Source organism: Oryctolagus cuniculus, chromosome 7, assembly GCF_964237555.1.
Source record: "Oryctolagus cuniculus chromosome 7, mOryCun1.1, whole genome shotgun sequence".
NCBI classification, from domain to species: Eukaryota; Metazoa; Chordata; class Mammalia; order Lagomorpha; family Leporidae; genus Oryctolagus; species Oryctolagus cuniculus.
Window position 1 is genome coordinate 90202534 of NC_091438.1, and position 27188 is coordinate 90229721.

The 27188-nt window shown below is 39.5% G+C and overlaps 1 protein-coding gene and 1 long non-coding RNA gene across 4 annotated transcripts in view; one reads left to right on the plus strand and one right to left on the minus strand.

Moving 5' to 3' along the window:
- ADGRL2 (adhesion G protein-coupled receptor L2) overlaps positions 1-6765 on the minus strand; it is a 695256-nt gene extending 688491 nt beyond the window's left edge. For both annotated transcript variants that reach the window (XM_070078167.1, XM_070078187.1), the window contains exon 1: positions 6355-6765. The gene's annotated coding sequence lies outside the window, so the exon portion shown is untranslated. The remainder of the gene's footprint in view (positions 1-6354) is intronic.
- LOC103350141 (uncharacterized) lies at positions 195-26775 on the plus strand. Of its 2 annotated transcripts, XR_011390606.1 has the most exons (4): positions 210-551; positions 1772-6373; positions 17873-17931; positions 25825-26775. It is a non-coding gene; the product is annotated as an uncharacterized lncRNA (long non-coding RNA). The 2 variants fall into 2 exon arrangements; XR_007923578.2 differs by lacking the exon at positions 1772-6373 and having other exon boundaries at positions 195-551.
- Positions 26776-27188: the final 413 nt, after the last annotated feature.

Sequence of the window (27188 nt, forward strand, 5' to 3'; positions counted from 1 at the left end):
TTAAATGCCTCTGGTTTCTGTTTTTCAATCAAGGATGCAGAACTTGAAACCATGATCAATTAGAAACAAACCTCCACAGTCACCTGCAGACGGCTCTTTGCCTCCCTGAAGCCAACAGAATCCCAGTGGCCAGTAGGTAGTGGTTTTCCGTTTGCTAATCAAAAGGGTTTCACATGCAGGCTTTGACATCTCCAGGGGCAAAGGCTGAACAAGGAACCGACTGGGAGTGTAGAGAACATCCTCTAGCACGCCCGCCCCCGTGGGTGGTGGAATCCACATGTTTACTGCCTTTACCCACCCCGGATCTTTAGGGAAATGGGGGCTTTTTGTTCCCTCAGATCCTATCTGTGCCCAGGTTGGTGGGTCCCGAATGCGTTTCCTGTGTCGCTCCTGGCAGCGCTGCTTCCCGAGCCCCGTGCCCGGTTCCGCACATCCCCGCCTCTTTCCAGGAGCACACTGACTGGCAATCATTGCACCTTTGAGGCTGCCTTGAAGCTCGATCCTCTGACAGGCTCCATCTCCACCCTGCTTAGGTGATGGTGTCTGCCTGGGTAAGACTGCATTTGCCAAATTCTGTTACGGCCGTGAGCTTTCTCTGTGGGATTTCTGATAGGATTGCCTATCTCATGGTTCGCCTTAAAAGCCGTCTTATATCCTCTTTGCTCTCATCCTCACTTAGGGCCCCAACTCTTTTTACTTTTCCATTTCCAGGGAGCCAAAGCGTCAGGACAAAATTAATCTCTATTTATGATTCATTACTATTTCTATTAGATATACGGGGCGGGGGAGTGGGGAGATTTAGTGATAGAAGTTAAAAACTGTAAGTTGGGGTTAGTAAGAGATGCCAGGATCTGAGTTCTTGACAAATGCTTCTGTCCTTGTCTCGCAAGAGCTGTCTGCTTTCTCCATTGCTTCGCGATCTCCTGTGTTCTTGATATTTTCTTTCTCCTTTTCATTCCCCTTCTCTCTTTTCCCTTTCAGGAGTTGCCTTCCCCTTTAACATCCAAAATGTGAAATCATAGTCTATATTATTGTGCCCATTGGAATAATTTCTTTTCCTATGGCTATTTTAAAATGTAACCTATGTGAATTTTCATATGCAGTCAGAACATAGGCCCAGTGTCTGGCATAGAGCTAAATCTTAAGAAATGGTTTGAATGGGTAGATGCTCTTCTCATTGTCCTTGTAACAAATTTTTAAAAATATGCAACTGAAGCTAAGTATATTTGAAAATTCAATCCATTCTTTATTAAACAAGAATTGGCTCTGGTCTGAGCACTGATGTCAGGTTTGTGAAAGACAGAGAGTTAGTGTGAGTTTCATCTTCAAATATTTTACAAGCTATTTGGAATACAAGAATTTGATCCATAAAACAACTGGGGAAATGTGAGAAAAGAACACAGTTGGAGGCTGACTTGTGTGGTGTGCACAGTAGACGCTGCAGATACATGGGAACAAGTCTCAGTTTTGGGAGAGGCATTTTATTAATTTTTTGAGAGAGAATTCATAGAAAAAACGCATGTATCTGTAAAACAACCATAACAACAATAACAAGGACTTTCTCATCCTGGTTTAAGGCTTCTACTAATTTTGGCCTTCCTTTCTCAATTGAAGATCTGATTAGCTGCTGAAGTTTTATTTTTGAGCTCAGATGTGTTGATAAGTGTCCAACCTGAACCAATTGTGAATATATTTGAGAATTAAGTTGTCTGGATATTTTTGCAAGCCTTGTTCAGTGAGAAAAATCTTTTGACTATATTTTTAATTTTAGGAAATTGACTTTTTTTAGACAAGGAATTCAGTTATGCAGCTGATGAATGCAGCAATGGACACAGTCTTCAAATGCTTTTAGATCAGTTTTTTTTTTTTTTTTTAAACTCCTTTGAACGTTTGTATCAACACATGGCTCCTGACCACCATCCTTGGTTCTCATCCTGCCCTCCTATTTTCCTTCAAGGTAAGAATATCAACCTAGTAATGGAGAACTCACATCTGAAAGGAGTGTCTCACAGACTGAGAAACTCCCTGGGTAAGAGGTGATGGCAGGGTAAGCTCAAATTTAAATTAATTCCCAACCTTTCCTGTTCCAACAATCGACATCTAACTTAGCTAATCCTGGCAAAACGAATAGGTTGAAATAACTATCAAGATAGATTCCTGGGCTTTCTGCTGGCTAGCAGATAGAGGCTTTGGCTATATAGGGCAGTCCATCTGCCTGATAGTTCACGTAAGATCTAAAAAGAATTGCTAGTATCACAGAATGGCATCAAAATTGTTTTCCATTTGTTCCTCAGGAAATGTGTAGCTTGCTCAATTGCTGCTGACCCGTGTTCCCCACATTTCTGCCATTTGATTATGTGTTGATGCTGTTGAGATTTTTGTTTACATTAGATAATTCATATCCACAGGTCAAATGAACAATCTTTAAATCAGATTCCTGTGGGTTACATGGGTAATAGTTCATCTTCTCACACTGGGAAGAAAAAGTAGAGGGAGACAGCTCAAGCCCCCCCAAGTACACGCAGCTTCCCTCTGTAGCCCTGTTCTTACTCACTGCTCCCCAAGGAGATAACACCTCCCAACACAAGGACAGAGGATTATGGTCAGTGTTTTACAGTCAGGCCATTTAAAGAGTCATTGTCACTTCATTACTTTTCTGTATCTGCTTTCCTTATGTGCTGGTGTATTTCAACTGCGGAAATTTTCACATAGATATACCCAATCCAAAGAAAGGCAAGGACCAGGGCCACCTTTTGCTACCCAGGAGATTTTGAAGAAAAATCTGACAAGATAGAAGGCTCTCTTTTTTTTTCTGATGGGAACAGTTGTTTGCATCAAAATTTTAATTGTTATCAGAACTTCAATGGAGTTGCTAGGAAAGGTAGTTAGATAAAGCCTCAGGTTAATTTCCATCATTACCAAGCACTTTACACCACTGAAAAATTCCAAACATATAAAGAGATGTCAATCTTGTTCTTTAGACAGAAAAAAAAGGTGGGGGGTGGTGGCGCTTCAAAGGCTGTCAGTAGACAAGTCAGTCAATTACAGATCTGATTTAGTTCTTAACTCCTTGAGGTAAAAGACGGGTGTTCTGCAAGAGTAACCATTCCCAGCATGCATTAAATGAAACAACTTTTAAAAAGTGTGATATCATGGTAATACCAGACTGAGGTGAAGTGCTATCAGGAGTGGAAAAATCAGAATCAGATATCCGAATCACAATAGCAAATGGGTAAATAGGAATATTTTTGCTATGGGGAGTCCTTACCAAATTTAGTTATCCCAGCTGATTAGCTAGGAAGGTAGTGCTGAGTGATGTTTCAGAGCCAGCAACAGAACAAACAGGTTCAAGTCCCCGGTCTGGCACATCCGTGTGGCCTTGGCTAAATGATTTAGCTGTCTGTACTCAATGTTTTTACCTATGATTGGGGACCATAGTCCTTACCCATGGTGTTGTGCAGATTTAGATGAACATAAACAAAGCAATAAATATCTGCTGAATGTTCTCAATAGCACAACCAATCCATACACAACAATGACTTCCAAGACCTAGAAAATATATATGGTATGCTACAAATGCACATGGACTTCAGATTTTTTTGGCACTAAAGGAACTTATTTTTTAATCTTGTTTTTCCTTGACAATTTGGAAGTCCCATGGTAGAATCTAAGAATTTTGAATGTCTGCAAGCGATATAGTCATTGAAGCCCTGCTGATGGAGAACATCTTTTTCCCTCTAGCAGAGCTGCAAGTTCCTATGGCCTCACTGAACACTCCTGAAGTCACAGAGAACTTATTAACACCCTCCATCGCATCCTTTTAAGATGAGAATTTATCTTTTTTAACTGACCTCAGTAAAATCAGCAGAAAGAGCCAGGTGGGAATAGCAACATGGTATTAGATACAGCCATGAGGTTTACCATTTCTATAGATTCTGCTGCAAGGCGCACTAAAATGGAGTAAAATGTGACTTATCTTGAACAGTTGCTTGAATGAATTACTAGAGGAGGGGAAGTTTACAGATGAAGCAAAAGAAACCCACGGGAGTGGAAGGCTGTGACCATTTTATTTAGGATGCATAGTAAAACCTAACTTAAGGCATACAGGTTAGGTCTTTGGAGAGTTCTTTCGGGGTTTGCAAGCAAGCAAATGCGAGAGTCTATAAAATATGGACTTTGGAAATAACTCTTTGAAATGATGGTTTGAGATTCTGTGGGGAGTGCCTTCAGACTTCTCAAATCCTAGTAATTTGGTTGTAGGGAGAACGCCTGGTTATTTGCGTTTTCTCTGTCCCTGAAAGATCTTGGCCACTTTTCCTGTCTGTCCTCAGCCTCCGACTGCTGGCAGAGTGCTCCATGGCTTCCTTTGTTCTGAGAGGGCACCCGGTAGTTCCCCACTGGTCTCAAGTTCACACAGCCAGGCAATCCCACACACCTTTCCAGTGTGGGGTGGTCTTCTCAAGCTCATTCTAAATAAGAAAGAATCTCCTGGTGCCATCAGTGAGGAATCCTTTTCTTTCCCTATAATGCTGAAGATTGAATAGAATACTCCAGTGGCAGGCTCTTGGGAGGAAGCTGTTCCTGGACAACTGCATGCTTCAAATACATAAATTCAATTAGCCCTTCCTGGGGAGCCTCAGTTTACTTTACAACTCAGTATTTCAAAGAGTTTTAAAGAAATTCTAATTACTGCGTAAGAAATAAGTCAAATTCCTCTTCTCTCACTGTGAAAGGCTTTTATTACCCACTGCTATAAAACATATATCTTTTTTTTTCTGTTGCTATCCTAGCAGAGTAGCCTGCATACCAATAGGATCCCCAAAATGCCACAAAGCAGAACATATTTATCTGTTAAATTCTATGTACAGTAACCTAACAAATGCCAGAGACAGAAAGATTGCCCTCTGCACAGTAATACTTGTGTAGATGTCTTCTTTATGCTAACAATGACAGGGCTTCGTGCCTTGCACTGTACTCCAAAATCAGTGCTTTTTTTTTTTTTTCCCAATAGAAGACTCTGTATCAAAAAGAAAAAGAACTGCACATTTTTGGCACTGAGATATTTTATATGGATAATAAATTTTTTCCCTCGATCCACACTAACTACAAGTATCTACCTAGAAGATGAAATCTAAGATTTATGCCATCAGAACTATTCAGTATATCAGAGGATGATTTTTTTTTTCTTTTCAGGACTGTCAACTTTGTTTACTGTTTAGCTCCAATTCTATCTTATCCAAGAGACTAAATAGTCTTGTCACAGCTGCATGTCAAAACCTTCTTAACAAAATAAGGTGGTAAATGTGAAATTACATTAATAAGGTAAAAGGAGCACTTTCAAAGACATATGGCATGTACTGAAATCTAAATTGTAACTGGAATGTTCTAATTATATTTGTACTAATCAAAAAGGGATTTTGGAGTCTGTAATTTTATGACATATTACTATGTTTTAAAATCAAAATGACTAAGGGATGATTAAAATATTATTACAAGTAACTTCAAGGAAACACATGAACTAATGTAAGCCTAGGCATTGCTTTCATAAATCAGCATGTATGTTGTCAGATCTGTTAGCCTCTTACACTCATTTTTAATATGAACTTAACCATTTGGCTGTTAAAAAATCATACTTAAGAAATGATCCCAAACAGTGCTATACAAACATAACGGTTTTAAAAGCCTGACTACATTAAACTTTTTTTACAATGCAATTGCAATCTCGAGACAATAAATAGTAGCATAGATAATGACAGTAACTGACTCCTCACTAATTGTAATACTTCTGCATAGCCTAGTGACAATTTATGAATTGCGAAGAATAAATCTATTTGACAGGCCTGTTAGCAAGAAGGCCTTCAGCTTCTTGCTTTGCAGCAGAATGAAGTAAAATCTATCCCTTTCTTGCTGTTGTTAAAAACATTCCAACAGTTAGTTCTTTTTCACAGAAAATGCTGCAGGAAGGTTCTAGTTTAAAAAAAAATCTCAACACGACTGAATCTTACACTTCCTTATTATTGGCCAGGATACATGCTAAGTTAGAACATATTGAGAGGTTATTATTTTTTTAAGAGGGAAAACTTGATAGAGCATTGTATTTCTAGATCAGAGAGTGGACACTCTACAATCTTTCAGGCATTGTACAACTGAAGCTGGCTGCCGGGAAAATACGCGTTACAATACCCGGCACTTAAACAATTGTACCTATACCGTTAAGTAACAAAAGCGCGAGGCACCTGGAATCGCAGCATTTGCGCCTAATGCCAGCAACAATATAAAGCATTCAAGTGACATTTGATAATGAGCAGACAGTGGAGGCATTACACACGTCCTTAGAAGAATCAGACTTCCTACCTTGAAAAGACAGATGGAGGTAAGTTCCTTTATAAAAAAAAAGTTGTAAGTAAAGCCAGGCAGCAGTTGCAGTAAATTGAGTCCTTTCAGTCACTGTGTACATACAGCAGTTCTGCAATAAGGGGAAAAATATAATGGGAGGAGCGGCTGTGAACGAGTGACCTCCTCAAGCTGAGTCCTCTCTGTGAACCGAGCATGGAGAGCCACTGCTCCTGATTTGCATGGATTATCTCCACTTGAACAGATACAGAGCAGATACATTTAAATTGAGCTGGCACAATGGCAAAAAGATGGAAGAGTGAATGAATGAGGGACAGCGCAAGAGAGGGAGAGAGAAAGAGAAACAGACAGGAGATCGGAGAGCGTGGATAAGCTGGTTCTTGCAGAACTGTGTCTCAGAAGAGCTACAGCTCCCTCTTCATGTCACAGTTGTAAGATAAGAAATGTTGTCATTAAGAACTGGTTAATCACAGGGAAAAATATACCCAGATTAGCAATGTTCGATCTGATCCAATTTTTATGAACATGTTATGATTCTTCCTTTTTTGTCATTAGGATTTTAGACAGTATGCCAAAAAAAATCTTTTATTAGTAGCTAGGTAAGCAAATTTGAATAAAACTCTGAGTTTTGAATGCGATCAGTGTTTTGACTTGAATGGCATAGATTCCAGTGAAAGAACATAGATATTTGTTCAGTTAGTGCAATATTTATTTTGAAGGATTAAGTCCTCTTAACTTTTATATATCTAGAGACACATACTACAATGCAAGTAAAAAATAGTATTTGAATGTTTATTATTGTTTAATTATTTTAAAGACCCAAATGATCTATTGAAAGAGAGGGTTTTGTTGTTTTGTTTTGTTTTGGTATTGTTCTGTTGTTTTTTTGTTCTAAGCTGCCCCCCCCCCCCCCCCCCCGCATATTGCTTCTTGTTGGAATTTCAGAATAGAAAAGCCTTTGTTTTCAATGTAGATGTATTTTGCAATCTATAATTATCACTTGCTTCTCCATTTAGCATCTTTAGAGCTTCCCTGTGTTGCTACCCGGTGTACTCACATTCGCATCTGTCAGTCAGTAAGTCAGCAGCAGATCTCAGAAGGGAACGACCCTCTTCTGAGTAAGTGAACCTGAAGCCTGCCTTCTCTTTGTATAAAGGTGTTTGCAGATGCCTAGCCAGGCAATTAGGGCAATTCAAAGAAAAAAAACCCAACAAACAAAACTGACTGAATTGATCATAACCCCTTGTAGAAGCCAGCATTAACTTGGGGCAAACCGAATACCAGTTATTTCCAGTATTCCAGTATTTCCCCAAATGGCGTTAAAGATCTCATCTCAACACAAGCATATGAGCGATATTTGCAGACAGTATTAAAGACTCCAGTCAGATTTTTGCTGTGGTCGGAGCTCCACATCCTACCAGGAAAGATAAAGGATTTAAACCCACTACACTTACAAAAACTCTGACTTGATGGACAGAAGTGATACTTTAAAAGAAATCTCAAGGAAAAAGCTAACACATTTCCATGAGACTTTGTGAAGATCTGAAATTTCTGAAGTGTGCAGACTTAGTGACTATAACAGTGTTTAGGAAACAATTGCTTGAAAGTAAAAGCGTGAAGACAATAGTTATTTTATGTCTCTGACATCCAACTGTCTGATTGCTCTCTGAGTGGATGGTTGAGTTCTCAGGTTTTTATATCAATTTGGACACAGCTTGTATACAGATTAGACCTGTAATATTATTGCGGTCTTCATATTACTTTTCAGGTTGTAAACTCCTTTGAGTCAGGGAGGGTACAATCTCTTTTAAAAGATCTCCTTAAAAATTTTGGAAGTGTCTCTTACATATTTTAGGTGTTTGCTACATTTTACAGAAATAATCTTGAAATTAATGGCAAAACACTATATTTTCCATACTCAGTATGTTCTTACTGTAATAATTGGATTATTGCTTACTGTAATAATTAGATTCAGAAATTATAGTGTTCTGTATCCTCATGAAATAAAAGCAAATAAAATTAATATAGTATAAATGTCTTACCATATATAAGATCGCCATCACAGTATCAATAAAGCTAGATTATATCTTAACATGTATGCATAATTGAGTGCTCACTCTTTATACCAGGGGGTGCCTTTCTAAAGGTATGCTTAGGATTTGAGTCATGACTTTCTGGGCACTAGGGCTGACTCAGTCATTCATCAGTTTTTGGACTGAGGACAAATTAATTACCTTGTTTGCAAAACGCAGCTAATAAAATGCCCTTCATTATTATATAGCTGGTGCGAGGAATAAAGGAAAGGATGCAGCAGAGCACCTGGGTAAACACTTAGTCAGTGTAGACCACTGTTATAATTACTACAGATCTGTCTCCATTGAATCTGAATCTCTCTCTTTCTCTGTGAACTGGGAAGTGTTGTTATGGTGTTTTTTAGGTGCAGAAAAAAGATAACTTTCTGTCTGTTCCTGGCTTTTTCTGGTCATTGTGTGAGGAGGGCTCCTTCCTTGTCCCTGACAACCAGAAGGAATGGTACCTCTACCTTTTTATAAAAGACAGAAATAGAAATACTGTTCTCAGGAGAACTAGACAGTGTGGTGGCAGCAGATCCAACCTTCTGCACAGGAATAGGAAATGGCTCGTTTGGTACAATGTGAAGGGCACCCAGAAGCTCCCCCGTCCAGAAATATCTTCCCATCTGTCCGCTCCTATTTCCTGAAATGCCACCATTAGGGGTTCATTTCTATGTCTTACTCGCTTTGCATTCTCTCTTGCAATGCAGATACTACTGCAGCATTAACACACTAACAAGTTTACACCTAGACTGCTATGTGAATTAGTAGTAGCTCTAATCATTCCATCAGAAACTGTTTCTTCCAGTTATGGGCTGAATGCAGATCAGTTGTGCCAAAGAGTCAGGTTTCAGCTAAGGCAGAAAGAAAGCTCATTTTGTGTATGCAACACTGTTTTGGGATGGAGTCCTCAGAAGGTTGCTGCTGTACCTGTGCTTGAATGCACCTGGATCCGCCAGTGAGCGTCCCTGCAGCTCGCACTCAGAGAGTAATTGTGGAGGCGCAGGAACAAGGATTAATTCTTTCATTCATTCAGCGAAAAGGTAATGAGCGTTTTGTTGGCAAGAACCTAGGCTAGATATAGGAAACTTTATGGTTCTTTTCTTCACTTTTTAGCAGAAATGATGGGAGCGGATCGATTCTAATATTGGACAAGTGTGCAAAGGACAAACGTGGAGGGAAAGGGTGAGGGAGGCAAGGCAGAGCAGGGGTGAAGGAGAAGGTCCTACAGACAAGGTGATGTTGATATGACTCTTGAAGACAGAATAGGCGCTGTTGCGACAAGTCAGGGATCAAGGCGAAGAGGCTGCAGGTGTGTCTCAGGTTGAGTGACAGCAGGAGCAGAGGCAAGGCAGCAGGAAAGAACACAATGAGCTTGGACAATGTGTACCCTCAGAGCACAGGGTGGAAGGGGAGGGAGAAATGTAGAGTGATGTGACCAGAATGTCAGGAAGGAGCTGAGGAGCAAGCCACAGAAAGGGATGATCATGTTTAGTTACTTCCAGCTCGTGGACCCAGCCATGGACCTTTGTCCCTTTCTGACTCTGCAGACCTTGTGCGTGTATGTTCACTGGCTCCTGCCCTGGGAACAAATACGTAGAACAATGTTCAGCTGACAGAGTGCTGTTCCCGGTGGATAAAGGGGGATATAATGCCAATTAGATTTAAGTCTTTTGAGAGCTGAAATTGTTTGTGAGGGTCTGCCACTCCATTCCCTAACACAAGTGCTGTATGGTATGTTCATATATGAATTAAAATTAATTGTGTTTGGAGACTTTGGGTGTAGCACATCAGGGTGGGAATCACTGCTGGAGTCCTGGAACTCATTTGACATAAAAAGTACAGTACTTTGAAATCCTTAGTGAGACAGATTACCATTATTAATGCCATTAATAGTAATGATGGTTAATGATTGGAAAATCATATTTATGACAACAAGAATGACAACAGAGTCAAACTAGATAGAAAACCTCCCAACTGTAATATAAATTGCTATATTATAAGCTTCCCATTCTCTTCTGTTCTTAGCTATTTTGACATATTTATCCAGAAAATATTGACGTTTCTATACTTGACCCAGGAATGACAAATAGCTTCTTGTAAATATTACACTTACAGTAAAATTCACTATAGGATAAATGATTACATAGATGTTGGGCCCAGTGGTGGGAAATATACTTGAATTCTAATAAGGACTGGTTCAAGCTTAAAAACAATTAATAACTGTCAATTTCCCATAAACAAGTAAAACCCCAAAAAGGGCACCCAAACCACAAGTGATTAAAAATTATGCTGATTAACAGAAAGAGTGAATATATTAGGATTCTTTTGATTGAAGTCTCATTTTCCCACTCACCTATCCACCTGGCGACTCATTTAATTCTACATTTGACTACCTCTCAAACGTTTTTACAAAAACTACATGAAATTCCACAGGAGCTGTGAGGTCCTTGAATCTCTGTAAGAAAAGCCTGTGGCTCTACAGCAAGGAGGAGAGTCAGCTAACAAACTCCAGCTAGGGGTGCTTTCAGAACTCACCTTCTCAGGCAGCCTGGGACAATGACTCAGCACAATGAAACTGAGCCCTCGTACAGTGCCTTGGATGCAGATGCTCGCTACCATCGGGTCCCAGCCTTCCAGTCTCCCTCCCTTAGCTTAAAGTTTCCTTGTCCTGCTTTTATGACTGCAAATCCATCTCTTATTAAAATTAGCTCACTGAATTGAGGGAGTGGTGCAACTGGCCCTCCAAGGCCCCTAATTTCTGGACTCAAGGAAGTTCTTTATGGCCCTTATAGATAATGCCTTGATGTTCCATCTTGTCATGAAAAGTTTCATTTCCAGGAACTCCAGGCCAGAGCTAAAGATACCTACCACATATATGCAGCCCCCAGCCTGACTGCAGCCCACTTTGTCATCGCTGAAATCCCCTAAAGGACATGGGACTGCTGACCATTTGTAGCAGTCATGAACACTGCGCACTGACGAGGAACTTGGACACAAACTGAACACACACTTCTCAGCCCTTACTTCAATCTCTAAGAACATTTACCCCAACCTCTTGGAGAACCTGGGCATTAAGTAGTGGCTGCCTGGCTCCTTGTCCTGTGCTTTATAATAACATCTCTTTTCTTCTGCCACCTCGGTGCCAGCGATTGGCTTCCTGTGCTTCAAGCAAGTGGACCCAGTTTGGAGGGGGTTCTGTAGCAATGCCTCCAGCGGTTGGGTTTTTTTTCTACATTAATAATGGAGTTTTCCTGCCAGGTGCAGTATTCCTCTGCTGGCCAGTTTTTGCTTCCATGTCCTTTAGGGTTGCTCAAGTCTTTGTCAGATTTGTATTATGATCTGAGGTTTTCTTACCTAAACCCTGCCTCTTCCTCTTCTTGATTTGCACAGTCTTGGCACTCCTATATCCCTACCTCTTCTCTGTGTCTGCTTCCCTGCCGAGGCAAGTTCCTAATAAACCAGCAGTTGTTACTGGCCACAGAACAAACTCTTTCTTCTTTTCCTTCCCTTCAATTTCCAAAGAACTGGGCTCTTTCATATACTCCAAGATAGCTCCTCACTATATTTCTGCTTCACAACCTTCTTTGGAGAGCTAAAGGTTCTTCCCCAATTGCTCTCACTAAATTGCTTCTCAGATTACAATGTTGTTTCCACACCTCTGGTGTGCTGAGTACAAAACATAGGCACACTACCAAACACAGAAGTGAATAGTCCAATAGACTTATTAGACTAACTGCAACAGACAGAGAAGCAGCAAAAACAACACGTTGATGTGCTTAGATCAATAAGGCTCTGGAAAATGTTCAGGTTCAGTGGCAAAAGAGGTTCACATTAAGGAGGGTTTGAAAGATGTAAGGGAGTCTAAGAGAGGCTTGTTGGTTGATGGTGCAAAATCTTGTGGTGTAGGGAATAACAGAGAAAAATGGATGGGCTTTGGGAATACAGTCATTAGCGAAAATGATCGGGCATTAGGATTTTAAGTGTAATTCTTATCTCTAGCCCCAAGGCACATGTATGTTTCTACCTTGGACAGGATAACTTGCCTTTGTATTCCACTTGTAAAAGTTTTTGAGTTTCCAAAACAATGGCATTGTTTAGCAATAACATATTAACAATAATGAATCCTTTGCATTTTAGATTCTAAGATGAACATAGTAGGAAAGGAAAAGATCCTTTTGGAAAACTTTGCTTCCAGCCAGGTACTCCTAAGGAGATGCAAATAACTCCTAGGAAGAAGTTAGTTGCCTGAGCTCTGAACTTCTTTTTTTTTTTTTTTTTTTTTTTTTTTAAAGAGTTAGGTCTACACAACACCTGCTATATCTCAACAAGTAAATATTTTGCTAACATATATATACACACACATATATATAGAAATATGATTATTATAAGGGAAATTAAAAGAATATATGTTTCCATGTCAATATAAAGCAAATGAATATGCAACACCTTTAAAAAGTTAACACAGGGGCTGGCACTTTGGCATAGTGGGTAAAGCTGCTGCTTGCTAATGTGACTGGGAAAGCAGTAGAAGATGGTCCAAGTGCTCAGGCCCCTGCACCCATGTGGGAGACCTGGAATAAGCTCTTGGCTCCTGGCTTCCTCTTGGCCTAATCCCAGACAATTTCAGTTATATGGGGAATGAACCAATGGATGGAGGATTCTCTCTATCTTGGCTCTGTAACTCTCCCTTTCAAATAAATAAATAAATCTTTAAAAAAAGTTATCGGGCCGGCACCGCGGCTCACTAGGCTAATCCTCTGCCTTGCGGCGCCGGCACACTGGGTTCTAGTCCCGGTCGGGGCGCCGGATTCTGTCCCGGTTGCCCCTCTTCCAGGCCAGCTCTCTGCTGTGGACCGGGAGTGCAGTGGAGGATGGCCCAAGTGCTTGGGCCCTGCACCCGCATGGGAGACCAGGATAAGTACCTGGTGCGCTGGCTGCAGTGCGCTGGCCGCAGCGGCCATTGGAGGGTGAACCAACGGCAAAGGAAGACCTTTCTCTCTGTCTCTCTCTCTCTCACTGTCCACTCTGCCTGTCAAAAAAAAAAAAAAAGTTATCACAAACATTTGTGATATTTTAAAATGCAAGAAGTAATGCTTATTATGACCACTTATTGCATATGTTCAGCTGATCTTTGATTTGAAGCAATCATTTGCCCCACTTGCAAAACAGATTTTAGATAATTTAGAGCATAGGGACTTTAATGCATATGAAAGGAGAATGCAGACACACCAAGAAATCATGGCAGTTGCAGACAGTGTTGCATTTCAGTTTATCTTCCAATTGGATATCTCTAGCATGTATTCATTTCTTTGTGAGAAATGTATTCAATGTCTACTGCTTAGGTATACAACAGTGAACTAAGACAGATCTATTTCTTTTCATCATGGGGTTTATTAACTAAGACATAAGTAACTATATTAAATAATGCAATAGATCGTAAAACTTGCAATAATGATTCATAACCTGTCTCCTCGATGGATGGTGACTATTTCCTCATCTCTTGATTCTAGACTGGTTTTGTGACTTGCTTTGACCAAAAGAATTTGGTGGAAGTTAAATGGTACCACTTCTGAATCTAGGCTCCTAAGAAGCCTTGCAGCTTCCACTCTTACACAGCTGGAATTATTCATTTTCTATGAAAATAACACCAGGCCAGCATGAAAAGGATCAGAGACCACATGGAGAGAGATCTTCAGACCAACATGAATCACCCAGTTCCTGCTGACCTACTAGAAGTAGCACGAGCAAATCCAGCCAAGATCAGCAGGCCCTGGCCTGGCCACCAATGTTCAAGCTAAACCTATTATCAATCTGCAAAATGATCAACTACATACACAATTTTCAACTTAAGTCACTAAGTTTTGGAGTGTTTTGCAAAAGAAAATACAAATGACAAAAAGAGCCATGACAGGAATAAACTTAGGACAGAGCACAGAGATATGTTAATACAATTTATTGAAGTCAGGGAAGGCCGCCAGAAGGAATGAGGAGGAGTGTCAACTAGTTAATGACCTTGACCGCTGTGATATAAAATCTTTATAGGATAGAAAGCATTGCTACCACACATGAGAGCACTTCAAAAAGGTCATGGAAAATGAATATTATGAAAAAACTGGAAAAATTTCAGGTTTTTTTTGCACCAAAATATCTTTTAATTGTTTTTCATAAACTTTTTGTGGTACCAACCATTAGAAATATCTACAGCTATTTAAACAAAAAAAACTTGGAACATCCTTGACTCTTACAGCTAGTGTAAAATCCTTTGTAAGTTCTAACATACCTCCAGAATGCAGCCATTTTTTTTTTTTACCACTTTTACTATTATTACTCAGAAACAGGTTATACACTTATCTGAATTATTTCCCTGTGTCCCGTGGTCCCAAGGATTCTGCTTTGCAGTCTTGCTACTTCCTCACAGGCTGTTTTGACTACAGGAACTAGAATGAGCCTGTTGTCACACAAGTAAACTTTTGCTACTCCTCTACTCAGAACTCTCTATTGGGTTGAGTGGTGGCCTCCCAGAAGGTATGGCCACATGTTGTAACCTATAGAACCTGTGGATGTTATCTTATTTGGAAAAAAAAAAAAAAAACATTTTTGCAGATATAATTAAGTCAAGGATCACAGGTGAGATCACCCTATGCTATCTGGATGGGCCCTAGGACCAATGACAAGTATCCTTGTACAAAGGAAGGAAGACAAGGTGACACTGAAGAGAAGACTACTTGCACCCAGAAGCATAGATTGCAGTGATGTGGTCCCAAGCCACATAAAGCCTGGAGTTACTGGGAGCAGGTAGAGGCCAGGAAGATTCTACCTTAGAACCTTTGGAGGCAGCATTGTCCCTATAAACCTGATTTTGAACTTCTACTCTACAGAACTGAGGTAAAATGCATTTCTGTTGTTTGAGCCACTTAGTTTGTGCTCATTTTTTTTATGGGAGTCTAGGGAAACTGTTGTATCTGCCAGTGAATTCTTATCTCTTGCAGAGAAAAACATAACTGCTGATGTGCTCACACTGGCTTTAAGCTCCATTTGGGCTTCTCTCCTCTGACCTCTGTGACAGGATAGCTACCCCTGCACCTCCTTTTGCCACTTGAGCCTCTCTGGCCTTCTCACTGCTCCTTCAACACATAAGGCATTCTCCCTTTTCAGTCTGCATTTACCCTTTCCTCTGCCTTGCATGCCCATCTCCTGGATATCCATCCCTGCATGACGCTTTCAAGACTGTTCCAGAGTGTCTTTCATGTAATGGAGATTCCTTTGATAATTCTTTTGAAATCTAATCTATCATCAAGCACTCTTCATTTCCTGCTCAGCCTTGTCTGCCTTCCTTATCTTAGTTCTCTGTACAACACTTATTGCCTTTGACCTACTATAAAGTTTACTTATTCATTTGTTTATTAATTATATTCCTAACTATGATATATCATTAAAAGATATATAAATATATTACTTATATTATTTTCCCTCACTGTCTTATGTCTAGCATTTATGATAGATATCCAGTAAATAAATGTTCAATTTAGTGGGTGTTATGTTTATAATTTAAGGAAAGGATATGAGGAATCTGAAAACTCTCAGTTTCTCCTACTTCTTTTGGAAAATGTTTCCAAATTTGTCCACAATTTTCATTAGCTCCTGAATAGAACTAATGCTACTAATTTTCTGGAGTAGAAGAGCATAGATGCTGTAATTTTATAGGACAGTGTCATTATTCCATTATGGTAAGAAGCTCATATACAATTTGTACTTTGAAGCCCCTTGGTTTTCACTTGTCACTTTACATTTGACTTCATACTAGCTCTGGCACTCTGAGTGAAATAGTAATGAGGGCATAGCAGCAGCTTTAGCAACAGGTGATGAAAGTTTAAATGCTGGGGATTTTTAGAAGGTTTGAAGGCAACAGCATCAAAAGGTGGATACACATGTAAAGTGGTCCTGGGATGAGGGACAGGGAACATGTGTTCTTTGCTGATTTTCTTTGATGAATTTCAAAGAATTTACGGCATGTTCTAGTAGATTGGTAGCTTCTAAGCATCTATTACATATATGCTTGGTGGTTTAAATACACATAGAGTTTGCATTAGTCTTGCCAGTTCATGCTTCCTGAATAAAGGACTATGAACTCAAATGCTAGCATCAGATGCATTTGCCAGTTACGCTGTATCTCTATCTATCCACCAATATATACATAATAAATGCAAACATATATGCATACACACATATAAACAGTAATCTTTTCTCCAAAATGTATAAAACAATGTAAATAAAGCATCATAAGACATCTTTTGTTCTATCCTTTGTCGTGAGAAAGGGAAAATGTATAAAATAGAAAGCCACAGAAGCTCCTGTCACAACATCTGTGCTATTTGGCTTTAGGAATTTTGCTTTCTTTATGCAACTACAGAGATGTCTGCATAGCAACAAAAAGTGAGACAATACTTCTATCCTTTGAAAAGCAAGAGGGGAGCTGAATGAAAATATAAGCAATCATCAGAAACATAAATGAGAGGCTGTATTCCAGAAGTGGAATTAGTTCGACTAAACCAATGTCTAACATGGTCAAGGAGTTAACAATGTTGTGGTATTTTAATTAGGGTTGGAGTCTGGGTTTGATTCAGATAAAAATCCTCAACTGCTTATCCCTGGCATACCAGGACTGCCCAAACATCTTGGTCTGCAAAATTAGGCTGGGAATAGCGCCCAAACAGGATTTCTGAAAAGATTCTTGGGACTTTCTTTTTTGACTGAGGCTCGATATTCTGCAAAGATTGTAAGAACAGCCTGTCTCTTTTATGTTACATAGCTAGAAGCTGGGAATGGAATAATATAAGAGAAATGTTTACATGTGCTTGAATGAAAAGTTACCTACACTAGTTTATATATTAAAATAACGTTTTTAGTTTTCAAGACACAAACTATAGACACACTGACTTAACTACGTATTTCACTTGGCTAACAATGGATGGAAAGTAGTTACTTATTTAAAAACAATTCTAGGGGCCAGGGCTGTGGTGCAGCAGGCTAATGACCTGGCCCAAAGCGCCGGCATCCCATATGGACACCAGTTCAAGACCTGGCCACTCTGCTTCCAATCCAGCTCTCTGCTATGGGAAAGCAGTGGAAAATGGACCAAGTCCTTGGGACCATGTGCCCATTTGGGAGACCGGGAAGAAACTCCAGGCTCCTGGCTTTGGACCAGTGCAGCTCCAGCTGTTGCAGCCAGTTGGAGAGTGAACCAGCGGATGGAGAACCTCTCTCTCTCTCTCTGCCTCTCCTCTCTCTCTGTAACTCTGACTTTCAAATAAATAAATAAATCTTTTAAAAAAAAGCAATTCCAGTGTATCCCGAAATGGCTCATACATGAGAATAATAAATTCCGTGGTCAGTGGGAGTTAAAAACTGCCACAAAGCAGCATTTAATAATATTGTTCTCTTAGTGCTTTGCAGTGAAAAGCAGATGGACGTGACGTGAGCTCTTCCATGCCTTTTGCACCTGGTAAGTAGAAAGTGGTTAGGGGAGAAGATTTTTCAGACATCTAAGTAAATTAATTTGAAATATATGCAAATTAGTTATGTAATTTCATTGCATAGTTGTAAAAAAACAGGAACAGATATTTCATTTAGTCAACAAAAACATATTGTGCACTTTGATGTTGATACAGTGAACAAAATGGACATCATGGAGCTCACAGTGAAATGGTCTGACAGGAAGGCAAACATTGAATAAATAAACATCATCTACCTATATATTATCTATTTATCTCTCTACCTATCTATGATAATCATCATCAATATAATCTATTTAATTACAAGTTTCATTATGTCCTATGAAGGATACAAATTAGGCATTATGATATAAGTGATTGAGAAACTGCAGAGTATCACAAATAAAGGTGAAAGAAGAGTTGAGATAGAAGCAGAATACAGAACAATGAGAAGATGTCACCATCTGAGGAATGAGGGAAAGGAACGTTGCAGGAAGGAGAAGCATGCTATATGATACTTCAGTATGAGAAAGTGTTTGGCATGTTTAGGAACAGATAAGAGGGTTGGGGCTGGATCTTAGGGAGAGAAGAGGGTCACAGGAGATATATTTGGAGAGAGAAGAAAGCTAGAATCCTCTGGGATTCTAACACGTGGAAAAATAGTGATTTTTATTCTAAGTGTGATATGAAAACTTTAGAGTGCTCTGCATACTGCTTCGGGATGAGATGGGGTCAGGGTAGAGCATTTGATGTGCTTTCCTTTGCAGGATTATCCTTGGCTGCTATGGAGGATGACTTGGAGCCAGGCGAGAGTGGAAGTGCAGGGGCCAAGGAGGAGGTCATTCTCATCATGAGGATGTAGCACAAGGGAAGCTTGACTATGGTGTGGTCATGGACACACATAAGAATGGACCGATTCAAAAACAATTGGAGTGAGGAAAATCAAAGAACCAGGCCATGGGGGGGATGAGGAAGAAGGAAGATCCAAGAGTGACTTCTAAGTTTCTGACGAAGGCAATGGGTACATAGTCATAATACTTTCAGAGGTGGGAATGAAGAACTAGATTGGAAGGAAAGGAAAATTGTAAACAACATGTTTACAAGAATCATAATCCCTCCAAGCAGAGATGTAAAGATCATAAGCTGTGCTCAGAGGCCCAGCCTAGTGATAGAAAGGAGGAAATGCAATTAGAGAAAGGATCTCAGCTTAAACATCTTCAGAGGGCCCCTGTTGCTCTGGTGTGTACTCCAAGGGATTCGAGATGCCATTGAAGTGTCTCTACCATCGTACCATCGTACCTTTACAACCTTACAGGATTAGTGACACAGTAAATTGCTTTTCCTGAATCCTAATCTGACTTAAAATGGAAAGTGACAAGTGAAAAGTGAGGCGCTCAGCAGTGACTACGAGCCTGTCCCTTCAGCAAGATAGTGCGCCCTGTGCATTCACACTTTATTTTCAGCTCAGTAACAACCCTGAATACCCTGCATCACTATTTATCTTTTTATGATTCTGTCTTCCACCAGAACCTGCATTCATCAGAGACAGAGCAGTTGCTATTAATCTCATGATACCCAAGGCTTAATACTGAGAACTCAGGGTGCTTGACACATAATACATGCTTAATAAATCTAACTGGTAATGCATATTAAACAGAGCAAATAAGGATTAAATTTGCTTGGGAAGTTTTGTAGACCCTGTGAGTTCAATTCTGGTATATTGTTGAGCAGGGACTGGGAATTCTATAAGAGTAAACCAAGTGCTCAATGTTGACATATTTGGTCTTCCATGCAGTGCTTAATAGAGTCTGGTAGTTCCTGTTTTGGGTAATGATAGTTTTGAACTCCCCTGCCATGCTAGACTCAAGAGGGCAGTGGCAGGAAGGGACTGTTGTAAGAGAAAGCAACATGAAGCCCTTTCTTTCCCTCCTAACCCAGCACTCACACATGCCTTTAACCAGGACAAATGGGTACTGCTTTCTTTCCACTTCTAAACATACTTAGGCTGTTCCTTAGAGATTTCTTTTCCTCTTCAAGTCTGTCTTAAAAGTGAGTTTTCAACTGACTTTATTTCTATAACAATAAGTTCTGGAGTCAGGGAGTGCATTTTATGATGTATTGTGGCTGGGCTCCTCATTCTCTAGGGATAACATTGCCCAGGTGTGAGTCCTGTTCCAGTGCTTCCTGCATCTTCTTCAAGAGAAATTAAAAAGATCCTAGAACCAATATGGTCTCCTATTGGCAAAGAAGTTGAAGACCTCTGGAGCATCTAGTTTCTTAGGTCTAAACTATTTTGAATGGTATGGCAAGTCCAAGAAGACTCATAAGTCTTAGAACTGTTTTATAATTCAGAATGTGAACAGGGCAATGTCTGGGGAGACCTGATGCATCAAAAGAAAAAAAAATGAAACATGAAGGGTAGCAGCTTGAGCTTATGTTTTAAGAGTGTTTTCCTATTGTGTGGTAAAAGGTAGAAATTGTAAGAGCCTGGAATAAAGGTTACAAATTCAAGTGCTGTCAAGGACCAAGAAAGTAAAGTGAGTGAGAAGCACAGACCTGGTACTACATAATAGAGTAAGCATAGTGAGTCATGGCCACTGCACAGTGTACCCATGCCCTGCTGACCCCAAAACAAATACTAACCACAAAAAAACAAAGTGTGAGAGTGAATCTTTAGGAATGTACATAAGATCATACTATTCTCCTGCTTAGAGCCCTCCAAACCTTCCTCTGAAGGCCGAGATCTGCAATTGCCTGTGAGACCCTCCTTGACCTACCACTTCTCTGACACCACCTCTTGCCACCTTCTTCTCTTTCTGACTGGTGGGCCTCTTGGACTCCTCACAGGTCCTTGATCACAACTGGCATGTCTTGGTCTCAGGTCTTTTTACTTGTTGCATCCCCTGCCTGGAATGATCTTCTCCCAGCTGAATACACACTCCATCAGTTTTGCCATGTGCTACAAAATCATGCCTGGTTATTGATGCAGCCCTGATGGTACTCTGCCTCCATCTGTCCCTAGCCCTCTTATTTTGTCTTATATTTACAATAATTATCACAATCAGATGTCTTAATATTTCTGAAAATAATTTGAAGTGAATATGTAATATTCTTTCAATAGGCTCATTATCTTAAGTATAAATGTGTACATGTATGTGTGCTTGCACGTGTGCTCTGTGGATGTGTCAAATACTCAAATATGACCTCTCATTTATTTACAGAAAAGTTTTATGGATTCTTCAAATATCTTCCACCTGGGGATCTCTTTCTAGATTACTTCTTGGATCTGACTAAATGCCTCAGACATTCCATCAGCTTCTGCACGTAGCAGTACCAATTCTTCTTTCTCCCTAGATTTCTGTCTCGGGTCTTATATATTGGCTCAAGATCAGCTGCATGTTGTGGGTCAACTTGGCTGAAAGGAAAAGTCCTTTATTCTTTCGCTTCACCCTCCCTCCTGCAGTGCCTTGGGTGGAAGGGCAGCCATCTTCCTCTGCAGGTTCTAATCTGCCCGCTCTTTCTAGACTTGTCTTTGTATCTGCTCACACCCCTCAGACGACACGTTGTGTTTTGAATAGCTGTTGAGAAATTCCTAAAACTTGGTCCTATCTCCAACTACCTTTAAAAAATTCTTAAGAAATCTTGATTTACTTATATATCCCCTAAAGATTAAGTCACTAAATAGGTTTCACAACCTTTTAACAGGTCCTGCATAGATGCTCTAGCATCTGTTGATTTTAGCCTTTGGAGTCTTGGTGAAACTCTAAGAAAAAAAGAGAATGTTATGTGTAACATTCTACTACACATATATTTAGTGTTTAATTCATATATTATATCTGCATCCCATTAAAAAGCTAGGCTTCTTTTTCTTTTTGGCATAGCAAAAGCCCTGCAACTCAAAAGATATTTAAAATGGATCACCAATCCTTAAAAATGCTACAGAAATGTATAGAATCATGTAAAATATAAATCTGTGTATTTAAATAGCATCTATATTTTTTATTTATAAGAATGCAAAGGGGTCAGTGCTAAGCCTCTGCCATTGGTGCCAGCATTCCATATGGGTGCCAGTTTGAGTTTTGGCTGCTCCTCTTCAGATCCAGCTCTCTGCTTAATGGCCTGAGAAAGCAATGGAGGATGGCCTAAGTGCTTGGCCCCCTGCACCATGTGGGAGACCCAGAGGAAGCTCCTGGCTCGTGGCTTCGGATTGGCTCAGCTCCAGTTGTTGCGGCCATTTGGGAAGTGAACCAGTGGATGGAAGACCTTTCTCTCTGTCTCTCCCTCTCTCTGCCTGTAACTCTTTCAAATAAATAAATAAATCTCAAAAAATGCAACATATATATTTAATAGTTATTTAACATGAAAAAAGTTCAATGGCAATGCCTGCTAATATATTTGAAATTCCATTATGGTGAACACATTATTCGAAGGGAAAAATACAGTGGAATAATTATTGTTTAAGGCCATTGAGACAAGATTATCTGCAAATCTTTCCAACAAGTTGTCTATAATGAGACAAATTTGTGAACAATATCAAAGAAAATAAAGGAGTCTATATTTTTGCAACAAATTTTTCTTTGCCCTCTCCCCTTTTTAAAAACAAAAAGGAACAGTTTTAGGGGGAATGCTGACAAAGCATTATGGAAGTAATGGAAAATGCAAAGGAACTATTTTTGTGTCTCATTATACATCTTAAATTGCTGTTCCAGTATTCGAGATTTGCTTAAACAGTTAACTACTGCCAAACATAGCAGTAGCCGACTCTGGGACAGAAGCGCTGATTGTACGGTCTGCTCAGAGAACATGGAGCAAACAAATACTGATGAATGCTCAAACTCTGTGGAGTCCCAATCCAGACTGAGTCCCTTCACCAGATATGGGACCCCAGGGGAATTGTGGCCAAGGACAATGAAACGTTGAATTTACTAAACTTGACAACAGAGTTAAATTGCTACCCTCAACGAAGCTGGGGCAATAAGATATAGAGGACCAAAAGGCACAAATAATGCAAAAAATCGTAAAATGGTGTAGAATTTTTATTCTTCCAGTCAGGCTTTTATCTCTTCCAGTTTCATTCAGCCCTTGAGATGAGAAAGTTGGGTACAAATCCTTCAATGCCTCGTTGCTAAACACAGGCTCTGTTACCCACAAACAGGGGCTTTGTTTATGGTACAGAAGCACTGTCATGGGCTGAAACTATTAATGAGTTATTTATTTTAAACATATTTCAGATTTTCCATTACTAAAATGATTTTAGAAAAGAAGCACCATGTGTATATATGAACATCATTGCTATTATTTATTTATTTATTTTCTTGACAGGCAGTGTGGACAGTGAGAGAGAGAGACAGAGAGAAAGGTCTTCCTTTACCGTTGGTTCACCCTCCAGTGGCCGCTGCAGCCGGCGCGCTGGGGCCGGCGCACCGCGCTGATCCTATGGCAGGAGCCAGGTACTTCTCCTGGTCTCCCATGGGGTGCAGGGCCCAAGCACTTGGGCCATCCTCCACTGCACTCCCGGGCCACAGCAGAGAGCTGGCCTGGAAGAGGGGCAACCGGGACAGAATCCGGCGCCCCGACCGGGACTAGAACCCGGTGTGCTGGCACTGCAAGGCGGAGGATTAGCCTAGTGAGCCGCGGCGCCGGCCTGAACATCATTGCTATTAAAAATAAATAAATTTTTTCTGCTTAGTTTTGGGTGTTCTTTATACATTAAAAAGTAAGAAATTACTGAGAAAGCAAAATTTCACATTAACTCACAGTAGCTACATATTTGCACAGCCCATATTCAGAAGACTGAAGCAATGCTAAGGTCAAATCTCTGAAGTCAATGTGAATGATCAAATATCTGAAGAAATGAAGACAAATATTGTCTTTGCTTTAATTATCTCAATAGCTTTATTATTATTCTGCATGTGCACCAATCTAGAGACTCAATGGGTTCATGAGAACCTGACAAAGGTGATCAGGGAACATTTATACCTGTGGATACTGTTACTCAGAAGCTATAAGGACAAAAGACCACTCTTGCAGAACTGCTTGCTAATGTCATCTCTATTGGTATCAGCTTCTCTCTTTCTTTTTCTCTCTCTCCTCCCCCCACACCCCTTTCTCTTTCTCTCCCTCCCTCCTTTGGTCCTTGTAGATTCTTGGGTCTGTAGCTGAATAGTCAAGAAGAGTCCAACAGAATTGAACTTTACTTCTGTCTTTGCTTTACATCTGTATGATGTGGAGAATTTAATATGTCTCTTCAAATTTTATATTTTCATCAGTTATCTAGGAATAATGACAGCTACCAACACTGTTAATCTTGATGAGAGGTTTAAAATAGATAATGTATAGTGTCTGGCATAATCTAAGTATTTATCATAGATCAGTTGTAGTTGCTTTTCCTTTCTGCCACTCGTTTTTTGTTCTATAGCAGCATATTCATTCATGGAGAGTACATAACTTCTAGGCTTTGTTCGCCATGGTTCACTATTTCAGTGTCTTAAATGCCAAACTCCCCAAAGAAGAATCTGGTTGACTTATGCCAAAAGTCCTAAGCCACAGCCCTGCCTAAGGACCCCTTATATTTTCAGAATGTATCCATCCCTAGTAGGATCAGCTACACTCAGGGGACACACAGAGTCAATGGGTCACTGCTTGCATTACATGAGTTGTGAAAAGGCAGTTTCCTTTAGAATGCCTGTGAAGGTTGTGGAGGCAAAGACTGAACTCCCTGCTAGAATACAGATGTAGTCTCAGTTCTGACATATCAGGATGGCAAATCCAGGTCTCCAAATCCAGCTTAAGGATTTTCTGAATTTTCAGGTTTCCACTATCAACCAAAAGTACTGGGTGATTTCCAACTCATCTTTTCCCTCTGATGACATGAAGTAGAGTCTGTATCTAAACATGAGAAATAACTGGTTGTCAACATGACTGAATTGGTCACTATTGTTTGTCACAGCAGGTCCTCACAATCAATCCACAAGTGCCACAGTCCTTCTGCAATCAGGATTGATTATTATGGAAGCCAGCTGTGGCTCATCTATTTCATTGCAGATGGCCACAGCTTTTGATTCCATCGAGAAATGTAATTTGTCACCAAAAACTCAAATGCTGCCTTCACAGTGTTTTACTTTCAGACACAGGGAGGATAAATGACCATATGGAGCTGAATGTGGATTTGTCAGACCTGTAACCAAAAGTCTTTTTCAGCACTGCCAATGGTGAAATGGGGGTTATAGGTTCCCAGTTCTAAAGCTCTTTTGCATAAACAAATTACAGGGAGTTCAACAGGACATAATTTTTAGTCCTTTGCGTTGTACACACATGACTTATGTCTGGGTTCTCAGCTTAAGAAATCCATGTAACTCTCTATGAAAAGATAAATGTATCACTCTAGTCATAATAATGTAATATAATAATATATAAAGCTTCCAACAAATGGTTTTATTGTTGTACTTATTACTTCCCAATTTTGATAAGCATTTAAGTTTCCATGCAAAATTACTTTATTCATTTCAGTAATAAAGAAAGAAATAGATGAAATAGAAGTTTGATTTAAAAGTCTCTGTTTTGCTCAAGATAAGCTGGTAAAAAGACATTTGTTGAAGCTACTAAGGACCGTGTTTTCAAAAGCTCACTGCTAATTTGAACCCTATCAAAGCAACACACATATGTGCACCCATTTTTCAGTGCAAATCAGGAAATATGAATAATTGAAGTGCTTTTGTGTTCCAAATTTTCATTAAATATAACTCTAATGCTGGTCCTGGGTCTCAGTCTTGTGTCAGGCTTACTTTAGCAAAATGAATTAAAGAAATAATGGACCAAATAAAGTTTCCTATCAGGAAATTCACACAAACTGGGCTGACAAAGGACTTTAGAGTCTTTTAAATATATTCTTTTATTATTTCTAGGGGTATATTATTCTGGGCATTCAAAGAGGTGATTTTTACTCCCTGAATGAAATCTGATGGATATCCAGTGTAATGAACTCCCAAAAGAATGAAGACATGTTTCCGGGGAAGAATTGAGGAGATCTTGCTTCATAGATTGCCACTACTAAAAACTGAGAGAGAAAACAGAAAAGAAAATTAATGGCACTAGATGTTTGTGAAGCAAACCAACTATATTTTCAGTGTGTTATTTGATCATTTATAAAACATATGTAAGTTACAAAGCTGGGCAAAAATATGTGTGTTATGTTATCGTCCTCCTTCTGCATTTTAAGTTAAAAGAGAACATATTATCAGCTTGGAATTTATGGATTAGCTGGAATGTAAGCTTTAGGAAAGCTTGAGGAATTTATGTGGTTAGACAACCTTGGATTTTGAGCAATCCACAACCATGTCCAATCATCAAACAACTGGAGGTTTGCTATATTCTTTTTTCCTTCGACTATCAAAAAAGAAAAGAGGAAATGATGATGCTTATCAGAAACTCTTAAAGTGATGGTAGAGCAGCAAAGATCAATAGGTTAATATTTTTAAAACCCGATTCAGGTGATAAAAAGTCTGTAAATACATAAAATAAACATTATGCTAATGATAGACTATTGATCATAAAAAAATTATTTTGCTCCAGGGAAATATCTTCTGTAGGTTGTATGTATGTTAGTTTTGCATAGATACTGTCATAGTAATAATTATAATTTAATAATCCTAAGACTGGTATGAAAAGCAGAGTTCTCAGTATGCTTTCTACAGCATGTATAATTGTTATTTAGAAGTTTTGTACCTGAGACATAAAAAGAAGAAACCTTCTATAAGGTGCTTTTAGATAAAGCTAAGCATGAATTAAATCGGCCTTATCTACTTTTTTGTTCTAGCTTCTGTTCAAATCTTATAAATAAAATACTTTGAAAATAACTTGTATTTTGTCTAATATTTTAAGCTTTTTCAAAGTGATTCCTATTTTTTCTATATTTGCATGTCATTTGCTGCTTAGACAACCAAATGAAATACCCATGTATTTCATATAGAAAGGCATATAGAAAGGTCAGAGAAGAATTATGACTCCCCATTCCAACTGACAAGGCTAACATTCTTCTAGTCATCTAGATTCATAACCTTAGTTTAATCTGTACATTTTTCTTCTTACTAACTAACTTGAATCAATTGTCAGTCCTGTATTTTCATATTCCTAGATAGACCAAAATCTCTCTCTCACTCGTCTATCTTATTCCCACCAGCACCTTGTTTAGGTGTCATTTCCTTTCATCTGTGTCATTGTCATAATCCTCATCTTGGCTTCCCCCCAAGCCAGTATCTGAGAATTCAGT